Source organism: Haematobia irritans, chromosome 1 (assembly GCF_050003625.1).
Source record: "Haematobia irritans isolate KBUSLIRL chromosome 1, ASM5000362v1, whole genome shotgun sequence".
NCBI lineage: Eukaryota > Metazoa > Arthropoda > Insecta > Diptera > Muscidae > Haematobia > Haematobia irritans.
This window is the reverse complement of record NC_134397.1, coordinates 59,185,246-59,197,671: the sequence shown is the minus strand read 5'-3', so window position 1 is coordinate 59,197,671 and position 12,426 is coordinate 59,185,246.

The window sequence follows — 12,426 nt, the reverse complement described above, 5'->3', positions numbered from 1 at the left end:
GAGGTTTCACTGTAGTTTAATCAAACATTGATTTTAGCCAAAAAGTCGATGAGTGAACTCTTGACTTTAAAAGAAAGAGTTCGAAAAAATGGTTTTTAAATAATAGCAAAATTCAAAAGGTGGCTTTTTTCAATTTGGAGAAACTTTAAAAATCGTTTTTTGCAAAAAAAAGTAGCTGGTTCGGTACGTCATTATTCCCGCTATTTCTCGGTGTATGGCATAAATTCTCTTGAAAAGCACTTTTTCATCTCAACTACACTTAAGCAGTTTTTTCTGGGACATTGCAAATGTGTTAATGGGTCATACCTGTCTAAACGTCAGTATTTCCTCTGCTCCCTCAAAAACCCAAATAATCTTTGGGCATAACTTAGACCGAAATAAGAAACCATTTATGTTTATTTTAGAATGGGCATGTCCATACTTTAGCCTGACCGTGTCCATACAAATAGATAAATTTGTTGGGTGGTTGAGATATATGAGAAAACAATGTATTTTGGGAAATATGTTTGCTGCACAATAGTACTATGAAATTCGAATTTATCCAGAAGTTTTAGAACTTTTGCTAGGCCATGTCCTATAGGGTCAGTGTTGACGTTACTGGCTCTAAAGAACCAAAATTTTATTTCTAAAAAAATTTTTGTCAAAATTTTTTTCTATAGAAAATTTTATCAACATTTTTTTTCTATAGAAAATTATCTCAAAATTTTATTTCTATAGAAAATTTTGTTAAAATATTATTTCTATAGAAAATTTTCTCAAAATTTTATTTCTATAGAAAATTTTCTCAAAATTTTATTTCTATAGAAAATTTTGTCAAAATTTTCTATAGAACATTTTGCCAAAATGTTTTTCTATAGAAAATTTTGTCAAAAATTTTTTCTATAGAAAATTTTGTTAACATTTTATTTCTATAGAAAAGTTTGTCAAAATTTTATTTCTATAGAAAATTTTGTCAAAATTTTATTTCTATGGAAAATTTTGTCAAAATTTTATTTCTATGGAAAATTTTGTAATTATTTTATTTCTATAGAAAATTTTGTCAACATTTTTTTTATAGAAAATTTTCTCAAAATTTTATTTCTATAGAAAATGTTGTCAAATTTTTTTTCTATAGAAAATTTTGTCAAAATTTTATTTCTATAGAAAATGTTGTCACAATTTTTTTTCTATAGAAAATTTTCTCAAAATTTTATTTCTATAGAAAATTTTGTTAACATTTTATTTCTATAGAAAATTTTGTCAAAATTTTATTTCTATAGAAAATTTTGTCAAAAAATTATTTCTATAGAGAATTTTGTCAAAAAATTATTTCTATAGAGAATTTTGTCAAAAAATTATTTCTATAGAAATTTTTGGCAAAAAATTATTTCTATAGAAAGTTTTCTCAAAATTTTTGTTTCTATAGAACATTTTGTCAAAAAATTATTTCTATAGAAAATTTTGTCAAAAAATTATTTCTGTAGAAAATTTTGTCAAAAAATTATTTCTATAGAAAAGTTTGTCAAAATTTTATTTCTATAGAAAATTTTGTCAAAATTTTATTTATTTGGTAAATTTTGTCAAAATTTTATTACTATAGAAAATTTTGTCAAAATTTTATTTCTATAGAAAATTTTGTCAAAATTTTATTTCTATAAAGAATTTTGTCAAAAAATTATTTCTATAGAAAATTTTGTCAAAAAATTATTTCTGTAGAAAATTTTGTCAAAAAATTATTTCTTTAGAAAATTTTGTCAAAATTTTATTTCTATAGAAAATTTGGCAAAATTTTATTTCTATAGAAATTTTGTCAAAATTTTATTTATTTAGTAAATTTTGTCAAAATTTTATTTCTATAGAAAATTTTGTCAAAATTTTATTTCTATAGAAAATTTGTCAAAATTTTATTTCTATAGAAATTTTGTCAAAATATTATTTCTATAGAAAATTTTGTTAACATTTTATTGCTATACAAAATTTTGTTAACATTTTATTTCTATACAATATTTTGTCAAAATTTTATTTTATTTCTATAGAAAATTATGTCAAAATTTTATTTCTGTAGAAAAGTTTGTCAAAATCTTATTTCTATAGACTTTTTGTAAAAATTTTATTTCTATAGAAAATTCAACATTTTTTATAGAAAATTTTGTCAAAATTTTATTTCTATATAAAATTTTGTCAAAATTTTATTTCTATAGAAAATTTTTGTCAAAATTTTATTTCTATAAAAAATTTTGTCAAAATTTTATTTCTATAGAAAATTTTGTTAACATTTTATTTCTATACAAAATTTTGTCAAAATTTTATTTTATTTCTATAGAAAATTTTGTTATTATTTTATTTCTATAGAAAATTTTGTCAAAAAAATATTTCTATAGAACATTTTGCAAAATTTTATTTTATTTCTGTAGAAATTTTTGTCAAAATTTTATTTCTATAGAAAATTTTGTTAACATTTTATTTCAATAGAAAATTTTGTCAAAATTTTATTTCTTGATTTATTTTGTTTCTTGTTCGATCTTTTTCAGTTTAAATAAAATTCTCTGACGGATGAATTAAAAATAATAAAAACAAATAGATCTCAAGCTTGACAAAATAAAGAATTTATTTCATTTCTATGGAAAATGTTGTCAAAATTTTATTTCTATATAAAATTTTGTCAGAATTTTATTTCTATAGAAAATTTTGTCAACATTTTATTTCTATAGAACACTTGGTTAAAATTTTATTTCTATAAAAAATTTGGTTAACATTTTATTTCTATAAAAAATTTAGTCAAAAAATTATTTCTATAGAAAATTTTCTCAAAAATTTATTTCTATAGAAAATTTTGTCAAAATTTTATTTCTATAGAATTTTTTTTTTAATTTTATTTCTATAGAAATTTTTTTCAAAATTTTACTTCTATAGAAAATTTTGTCAAAAAATTATTTCTATAGAAAATTTTGTCAAAATTTTATTTTATTTCTGCTGAAAATTTTGTCAAAATTTTATTTCTATAGAAAATTTTGTTAAAATTTTATTTCTATGGAAAATTTTTTTAAAATTTTATTTCTATAGAAAAGTTTGGCAAAATCTTATTTCTATAGAAAGTTTTTGGAAAATTTTATTTCTATAGAAAATTTTGTTAAAATTTTATTTCTATAGAAAATTTTATTAACATTTTATTTCTATACAAAATTTTGTCAAAATTTTATTTCTATAGAAAATTTTGTTAACATTTTATTTCTATACAAAATTTTGTCAAAATTTTATTTCTATAGAAAATTTTGTCAAAATTTTATTTCTATAGAAAATTTTGTCAAAATTTTATTTCTATAGAAAATTTTGTTAAAATTGTATATCTATAGAAAATTTTGTTAAAATTTTAGTTCTATAGAAAATTTTGTCAAAATTTTATTTCTATAGAAAATTCAAAATTTTTTTATAGAAAATTTTGTCAAAATTTTATTTCTATATAAAATTTTGTCAAAATTTTATTTCTATAGAAAATGTCAAAATTTTATTTCTATAGAAAATTTTGTCAAAATTTTATTTCTATAGAAAATTTTATTTCTATAGAAAATTTTTGTCAAAATTTTATTTCTATACAAAATTTTGTCAAAATTTTATTTTATTTCTATAGAAAATTTTGTCAACATTTTATTTCTATAGAAAATTTTGTTAAAATTTTATTTCTATAGAAAATTTTGTCAAAATTTTATTTCAATAGAAAATTTTGTCAAAATTTTATTTCAATAGAAAATTTTGTCAAAATTTTATTTCAATAGAAAATTTTGTCAAAATTTTATTTCTATAGAAAATTTTTGGAAAATTGTATTTCTATAGAAAATTTTTTCCAAATTTTATTTCTATAGAAAATTTTGTCAAAATTTTATTTCTATAGAAAATTTTGTCAAAATTTTATTTCTATAGAAAATTTTGTTAAAATTATATTTCAATAGAAAATTTTGTCAAAATTTTATTTCTATAGAAAATTTTTGGAAAATAATATTTATATAGAACATTTTTGGAAAATTTTATTTTATTTCTGTAGAAATTTTTTTTGAAATTTTATTTGCATAGAAAATTTTGTCAAGATTGTATTTCTATAGAAAATTTTCTCAAAATTTTATTTCTACAGAAGATTTTATTTTTATTTATTTATTCATTCAGGGCATGTAATTCTAAGCCTATTTGGCCAAAATGAATTTTGTCAAAATTTGATTTCTATACACAAATTTGTCATTTTTTATTGAAAATTTTTCAAAACTTTACTTCTATAGAAATTTGAAGTACCTCTTAGTTGGAAAGGAATGTTTTGCAAAATCCACCAAAACATCAAGAATTCTACCAATCTACCAAAAAGTAAAAAATCGAATAGTTTTGGTAGAATTCTACCAACTATGGCAACTGTGACTACTGGCCCTTTTCTGGCTCTTTTTTATTTTGGCTCCAAATTTGGCTTTTTATAATTTTTCTGGCTCTTTTTGGCTCCTTTATAGTTGTGCCTAACTAAAGTCACTAAGGCGCAATCACAAAAAAGGTGACAAGAAAAAATGTAAAACAAGGTTCTAAGGTCGAGTAAAAACCATGCTAAAGAATAAAATCCTAAATCTGTTCCATTTGGTTGAGTTTGAATTTAGTTAACAAGGCCACATTAAAATGCTAATCCAATGACGTCGAACAACTGCAGCGAAATCGTTTTACATATTTCGAAAGTTCTAAACGCCAATTAAGGTTTAAGGGTATGGTCATATTAGGCGAATATTTGCCCGAAATAAGTTTGAAATATCTGAATGCCATTTGACTGCGGCGCCGAATCCTTTATTGATTTGTGTAAAATATTTGCCCAATGTAACCATAACGTAAGGAACATAAAACCATTTTCATAGTCCCACAACATGAAATCTTGAAACTTAGTGATACTAGATTTCATGTATTGAAAATTTTTTCAATGATGAAGAAAGAGAATAAAAATCTTTTGAGACCCTCAACAAAAATGGTGCCATAGAAAAGGGACCATGTCAAGTCATAATGCCCTTAGTAACCAATTTTTAATCTCAATTACATTGACTGCTTCCCCTTTTTCAGCAGACAAAAACATCAGTTTTAGCAAAAATTTTTGCTGTTATGACTAACATTTTTTTTGGTGTTGACTATGAAGTACAAAAAATTTAACAGCTGACATCGGCTGCAGATTTTTTCTGAGTTGAGGTACGGCAAAAATAATTCTGGTAAATACCTTTTTTCCCAATTTTTTCTTGGGGGTGTTTTCATTTAAAAGAAATGTGACTGGATTATGACTTCATGTGTAACAAAACGTTTATTACGTCTTAAAGATGTTTTTAACAATCTGCTCAATCCCATTTTTTGCTAAAATAAACTAAATAGTTTATTAGCTAGCTGTAATGTCCGTTTAACCGTTTTAACTAAGTTTTGTTAATAAAGGGTGATGTTTATTCCCTCCCTCAATACTTGTATGATATTATCTTCAAACAATAAATTTTATGTGTGTTTTATTTTTGAAAAAAATTCCTATAACTCTTAAAAAATCACCCTTTACCTCAATCTTATCATATTTGACATGAAATAATTGCAAAAATCTTTAAAATAATTACCAGATTTTTTAATATGGTTATATTTTTTTATCAGTGTATGATTTGAAAATTTAAAATATAAATAAAATATCAAATCGAGTTTCCAGTAAATAACATTTGCATATACCATACCAATTTTTAATATCCCATCATTTCCTAACTTATATAACTATCTCTAATTCCCATTCTATCTCTCTATTCAAAATATTATAAATGTCTTTTTTTAATAAAATAAATCCTAGCCTATAGATAATATTTAACAAACAAAAATTATATGGAAATAAATTCGTAAAGTGTATTTTAATTAAAATAAATAACAAAAACAAATCTATTTGTCAAATTTTTCTCTCTATACCGTCGTAAATGTTTACAAAAAAAAATACAAATTAAACATTAAATTAAAAAAACAACCCCCGCCAGACACACTCACAGAGATACACGCCCAAGCAAAGAAGAAAACACCATAATTAAATAAAATAAACAATTAAGAACACTAAATTAAAAAAAAAATAAATGAAAAAATGTTCTTTCATTCGCAACATTTTCTCTATATATTTTTGTCGTGGTTTATATGTATTATACGAAAAATAACAAAAAAAAACAAAAGAAAAATAAACAAAAATTAAACAAATTTTCGACTTCTTATCTGAGTTTGAAATCGTCATTATTCTGTTTACCAATGTTTACATTTATTCTATATGTATGTACTACAGAAAAATATTCTTATATATACAACAACAGAAAAAATTAAACCTAAGCATAAAAATCGTGTAATTAATTAATTAAAAAAAAAAAAACTAAAAAACAACAAGCAAAAATTGAAACGATAATGTACTTAATAAGAATTTAAATGAAAATATATACTTAACAAAAAACAAAAACAAAATATATACATATACATATGTCAAATCAAATTACGATACAAATAAAAATGTAATGGGAAATACATTTTAAATTCGAGAAATTATACATATTAAATGCAATAAAATAAATTAAATAAAATCGACTAAATGAATTAAATCATATGATTCAAATCGAAAAATTAAAAAAACAAAAAATTCTTTTAATGTTCAACTGGGAATTTAAAGGTTTGAAACGTAGGCATAAACATTTAATGTCGTAATTTTGTTAAAATTTTATTTCTATAGAAAATTTTGTTAAAATTTTATTTCTGTAGAAAATTTTGTCAAATTTTCAATTCTATAGAGAATTTTGTCAAAATTTTATTTCTATAGAAAATTTTGTCAAAATTTTATTTCTGTAGAAAATTTTGCCAAAATTTTATTTCTATAGAAAATTGTGACAAAATTTCTTTTCTATAGAAAATTGTGACAAAATTTTAGTTCTTTAGAATATTTTGTCAACATTTAATTTCCATAGAAAATTTTGTCAAAATTTTATTTCTATAGAAAATTTTGTCCAAATTTTATGTCTATAGAACATTTTGTCAAAATTTTATTTCTAAAGAAAATTTTGTCAAAGTTTTACTTCTATAGAAAATTTTGTCAAAATTTTATTTCTACAGAAAATTTTGTCAAAATTTCATTTCTTTATAAAATTTTGTCAACATTTTATTTTTATAGAAAAATTTGTCAAAATTTTAATTCTACCGAAAATTTTGTCAACATTTTATTTCTATAAAAAAATTTGCCAAAATTTCTATAGAAAATTTTGTCAAAATTTTAGTTCTATAGAAAATTTTGTCAAAATTTTATTTCTATAGAAAATTTTGCCAAAATTTTATTTCTATAGAAAATTTTGTCAAAATTTCTTTTCTATAGAAAATTGTGACAAAATTTTACTTCTTTAGAATATTTTGTCAACATTTAATTTCCATAGAAAATTTTTCCAAAATTTCATTTCTATAGAAAATTTTGTCCAAATTTTATTTCTATAGAAAATGTTGTCAAAATTTTATTTCTACAGAAAATTTTGTCAAAATTTCATTTCTTTAGAAAATTTTGTCAACATATTATTTCTATAGAAAAATTTGTCAAAATTTTAATTCTACCGAAAATTTTGTCAACATTTTATTTCTATAAAAAAATTTGACAAAATTTTTGTTCTTATAGAAAATGTTGTCAAAATTTTGTTTCTATAGAAAAATTTGTCAAAATTTTAATTCTACCGAAAATTTTGTCAACATTATATTTCTATAAAAAAATTTGCCAAAATTTCTATAGAAAATTTTGTCAAAATTTTAGTTCTATAGGAAATTTTGTCAAAATTTTATTTCTATAGAAAATTTTGTCAAAATTTTCTTTCTATAGAAAATTTTGTCAAAATTTTATTTCTATAGAAAATTTTGTCAAAATTTCTTTTCTGTAGAAAATTGTGAAAAATTTTAGTTCTTTATAATATTTTGTCAACATTTAATTTCCATAGAAAATTTTGCCAAAATTTCATTTCTATAGAAAATTTTGTCCAAATTTTATTTCTATAGAAAATTTTGTCAAAATTTTATTTCTATAGAAAATTTTGTCAATATTTTTTTTTCTATAGAAAATTTTGTCAAAATTTTATTTCTATAGAATATTTTGTCAAAGTTTTTCTTCTATAGAAAATTTTGTCAAAATTTTGTTTCTACAGAAAATTTTGTCAAAATTTCATTTCTTTATAAAATTTTGTCAACATTTTATATCTATAGGAAAATTTGTCAAAATTTTAATTCTACCGAAAATTTTGTCAACATTTTATTTCTATAAAAAAATTTGCCAAAATTTCTGTAGAAAATTTTGTCAAAATTTTAGTTCTATAGGAAATTTTGTCAAAATTTTATTTCTATAGAAAATTTTGTCAAAATTTTATTTCTGTAGAAAATTTTGTCAAAATTTTATTTTTATAGAAAATTTTGTCAAAATTTTATTTCTTTAGAAAATTTTGTCAAAATTTTATTTCTATAGAAAATTTTGTCTAAACTTTAATTTTATAGAAAATTTTGTCATAATTTTGTTTCTATAGAAAATTTTGTCATAATTTTATTTTATAGAAAATTTTGTCAAAATTTTATTTCTAAAGAAAATTTTGTCAACATTTTATTTCTATAGGAAATTTTGTAACAATTTTATTTCTATAGGAAATTTTGTCACAATTTTACTGCTATAGAAAATGTTGCCAAAATTTTATTTCTATAGCAAATTTTGTCAAAATTTTATTTCTATAGGAAATTTTTTCACAATTTAACTGCTATAGAAAATGTTGCCAAAATTTTTATACCCTTCACCACTACTGTGGTACAGGGTATAATAAGTTTGTGCATTTGTATGTAACGCCAAGAAGGAAAAGTCTGAGACCCATCGTTTAGTAACCGATCGTCTTAGAATTAAATTCTGAGTCGATTTAGCGATGTCCGTCTGTCTGTCTGTCTGTCTGTCTGTCTGTCTGTCCGTCTGTCTGTCTGTTGATGTATTTTTGTGTGCAAAGTACAGCTCGCAGTTTTAGTCCGATTGTCCTAAAATTTGGTACAGGGTCCTGTTTCGGCTCAAAGACGATCCCTATTGATTTTGGAAAAAATCGGTTCAGATTTAGATATAGCTGTCATATATATTTTTCACCGATCTGGTCATAATTGGCGTGTATATCAACCGATCTTCCTCAAATTCCGTACATCCGAATATTTTATGAGTCTCGAAAAACTTGTAAAATATCAGCCAAATCGGTTCAGATTTAGATATAGCTCCCATATATAGCTTTCGCCCGATTTACACTCATTTGACCACAGAGGCCAAGTTTTTGCTCCGATTTAGTTGAAATTTTGCACAGGGAGTAGAATTAGCATTGTAACTATGCGTGCCAAATTTGGTTGAAATCGGTTCAGATTTAGATATAGCTCCCATATATAGCTTTCGCCCGATTTACACTCATTTGACCACAGAGGCCAAGTTTTTGCTCCGATTTAGTTGAAATTTTGCACAGGGAGTAGAATTAGCATTGTAACTATGCGTGCCAAATTTGGTTGAAATCGGTTCAGATTTAGATATAGCTCCCATATATAGCTTTCGCCCGATTTACATTCATATGACCACAGAGGCCAATTTTTAACTCCGATTTAGTTGAAATTTTGCACAGGGAGTAGAATTAGCATTGTAGCTATGCGTGCCAAATTTGGTTGACATCGGTTCAGATTTAAATTTAGCTCCCATATATATATGTTTTTCTGATTTCGACCAACATTTTCCTTGTAAAATCGCCACTGCTTAGTCGAAAAGTTGTAAAAATGACTCTAATTTTCCTAAACTTCTAATACATATATATCGAGCGATAAATCATAAATAAACTTTTGCGAAGTTTTAAGATTTAAATGTTTCCCATATTTTTTTACTAACATTGTGTTCCACCCTAGTGCATTAGACGACTTAAAATTTGAGTCTATAGATTTTGTAGAAGTCTATCAAATTCTGTCCAAATCGAGTGATATTTAAATGTATGTATTTGGGACAAACCTTTATACATAGCCCCCAACACATTTGACGGATATGATATGGTATCGAATACAAAGATCTACAAAGTGGTGCAGGGTATAATATAGTCGGCCCCGCCCGACTTTAGACTTTCCTTACTTGTATTTCTATAAAAAAGTTTGTCAAAACTTTATTTCTGTAGAACATTTTGTCAACATTTTATTTCTATAGAAAATTTTCTCAAAATTTTATTTCTATAGAAAATTTTCTCAAAATTTTATATATATAGAAACTTTTGTCAAAATTTTATTTCTATAGTAAATTTTGTCAAAATTTTATTTCTATACAAAATTTTGTCAAAATTTTATTTCTATAGAAAATTTTGTCAAAAATTTATTTCCATAGAAAATTTTGTCAAAATTTTATTTCTATAGAAAATTTTGTCAAAATATTATTTCTATAGAAAATGTTGTCAACATTTTATTTCTAATTTTGTCAAACTTTCATTTCTATAGAAGATTTTGTCACAATTTTATTTCTATAAAAAATTTTGCCAAAATTTCATTTCTATAGAAAATGTTGTCAACATTTTATTTCTAATTTTGTCCAAATTTTATTTCTATAGAAAATTTTGTCAAAATTTTATTTCTATAGAAAATTTGTCAACATTTTATTTCTATAGAAATTTTGTCAAAATTTTATGTCAAACGAAAATTTTGTCAAAATATTATTTCTATAGAAAATTTTGTTAACATTTTATTTCTATACAAAATTTTATTAACATTTTATTTCTATACAATATTTTGTCAAAATTTTATTTTATTTCTATAGAAAATTTTGTCAAAATTTTATTTCTGTAGAAAAGTTTGTCAAAATCTTATTTCTATAGACTTTTTGTAAAAATTTTATTTCTATAGAAAATTCAACATTTTTTTATAGAAAATTTGGTCAAAATTGTATTTCTATAGAAAATTTTGTCAAAATTTCATTTCTATGGAAAATTTTGTCAAAATTTACATTTCTAAAGAAAATTTTGTCAAAACTTTATTTCTATAGAAAATTTTCTCAAAATGTTATAGATTTTTTCTATAGAAATAGATTTTTTTCAAAATCTTATTTCTATAGAAAGTGTTGTCCAAATTTTATTTCTATAGAAAGTGTTGTCCAAATTTTATTTCTATATTTTGTCAAATTTTATTTCTATAGAAAATTTTGCCAAAATTTTATTTCTATAGAAAATTTTGTCAAAATTTTATTCTATATGTCGATGTCTAAAAATTTTACAAATTGTTCTTCTTTAGATCCTGAGGTATAAAAAATGTTATTTCAAAGATTCATCAAAATGTGCAAATATTAAATGTTGATCTTTTTTACTGTTTTCCATTTGATGGCTTTAAGCTTCAAGTGAAGATTTCAAAAAGCCAATTATCATTATAAGCCCGCCACTGTATATTCTCAATTTTAATTTTTCGGTTATAATGTCTGTGGTTTTTCTCAAATCTAAAACACGTAGGCTTATATTGGCAAAGGTATGCTTAATAGTTGATGGTTTTTGGGCCAAGAGGCATACTTCATCCAAAAGAAAAAAGAAAAAACAAAGAACTTATGCAGATGCAGTAATTTTATTAAATTATATAATTACAGGGCACACATGCGTGTTAAAATATTCCACTGTTGGCAAAGATGTTTAATCGTCATCAACATCTACTGTCATCCCATCGACACCACATCATCATTATCATCTTCATCGCAATGTTGATGGTCATTGCTTCCTGTGTGTAAAGTGCTGGGCGGTATTGTTAATTCTTTTTTTTTTTTGGAAGCTATAGCTAAAAAAGGTAAATGGTCTCATAAGAAATGCGAGCGTTAGTGAAAAATTCACACAGATTCACATAGAAAATTTTTAATTCACGCACATTAACAAAATGAAAATTTGCTTGATTTTTTGAATTTTGTTCATGTATCACGTGATTCATTCACAAGCACATCTCTCACATCAAAGGATTTATTTAATTTTTTATTTACACATTTCATTAAAATATATGTGCAAGAGATTTTTAAAAACAACCTCATTAAGTGTATTGTTACATATATATTTAAAGATTTTGATTGATGTCGATGGGATTTAGTTGTACTGCGTGTATGTATGTATATCAAAATGTTGCATGTGAATCAAATTAATAGCATACATCTACACTCAAAAAAAGCTTACTAGGATTTTAAATTTGTGGCCTTCCCTTAAGGATTTTGGTATTGATTGTGAGCCAAAGATTCGGCTTCTTTAAAATAAAAACAGTTTTTAGTGACCTATCTGGCTTTGAATCTAGGATCAATATAATTAAAATTAGGATACAGATCTCATTTATCAAATTTTCATTTTCTTTTCGCGCTATATTAATAAAGCTATTCACATACAAACAGTTTCAAAATCCAAATTATAAAGGATACTTCAAAGTAAAAAAAAT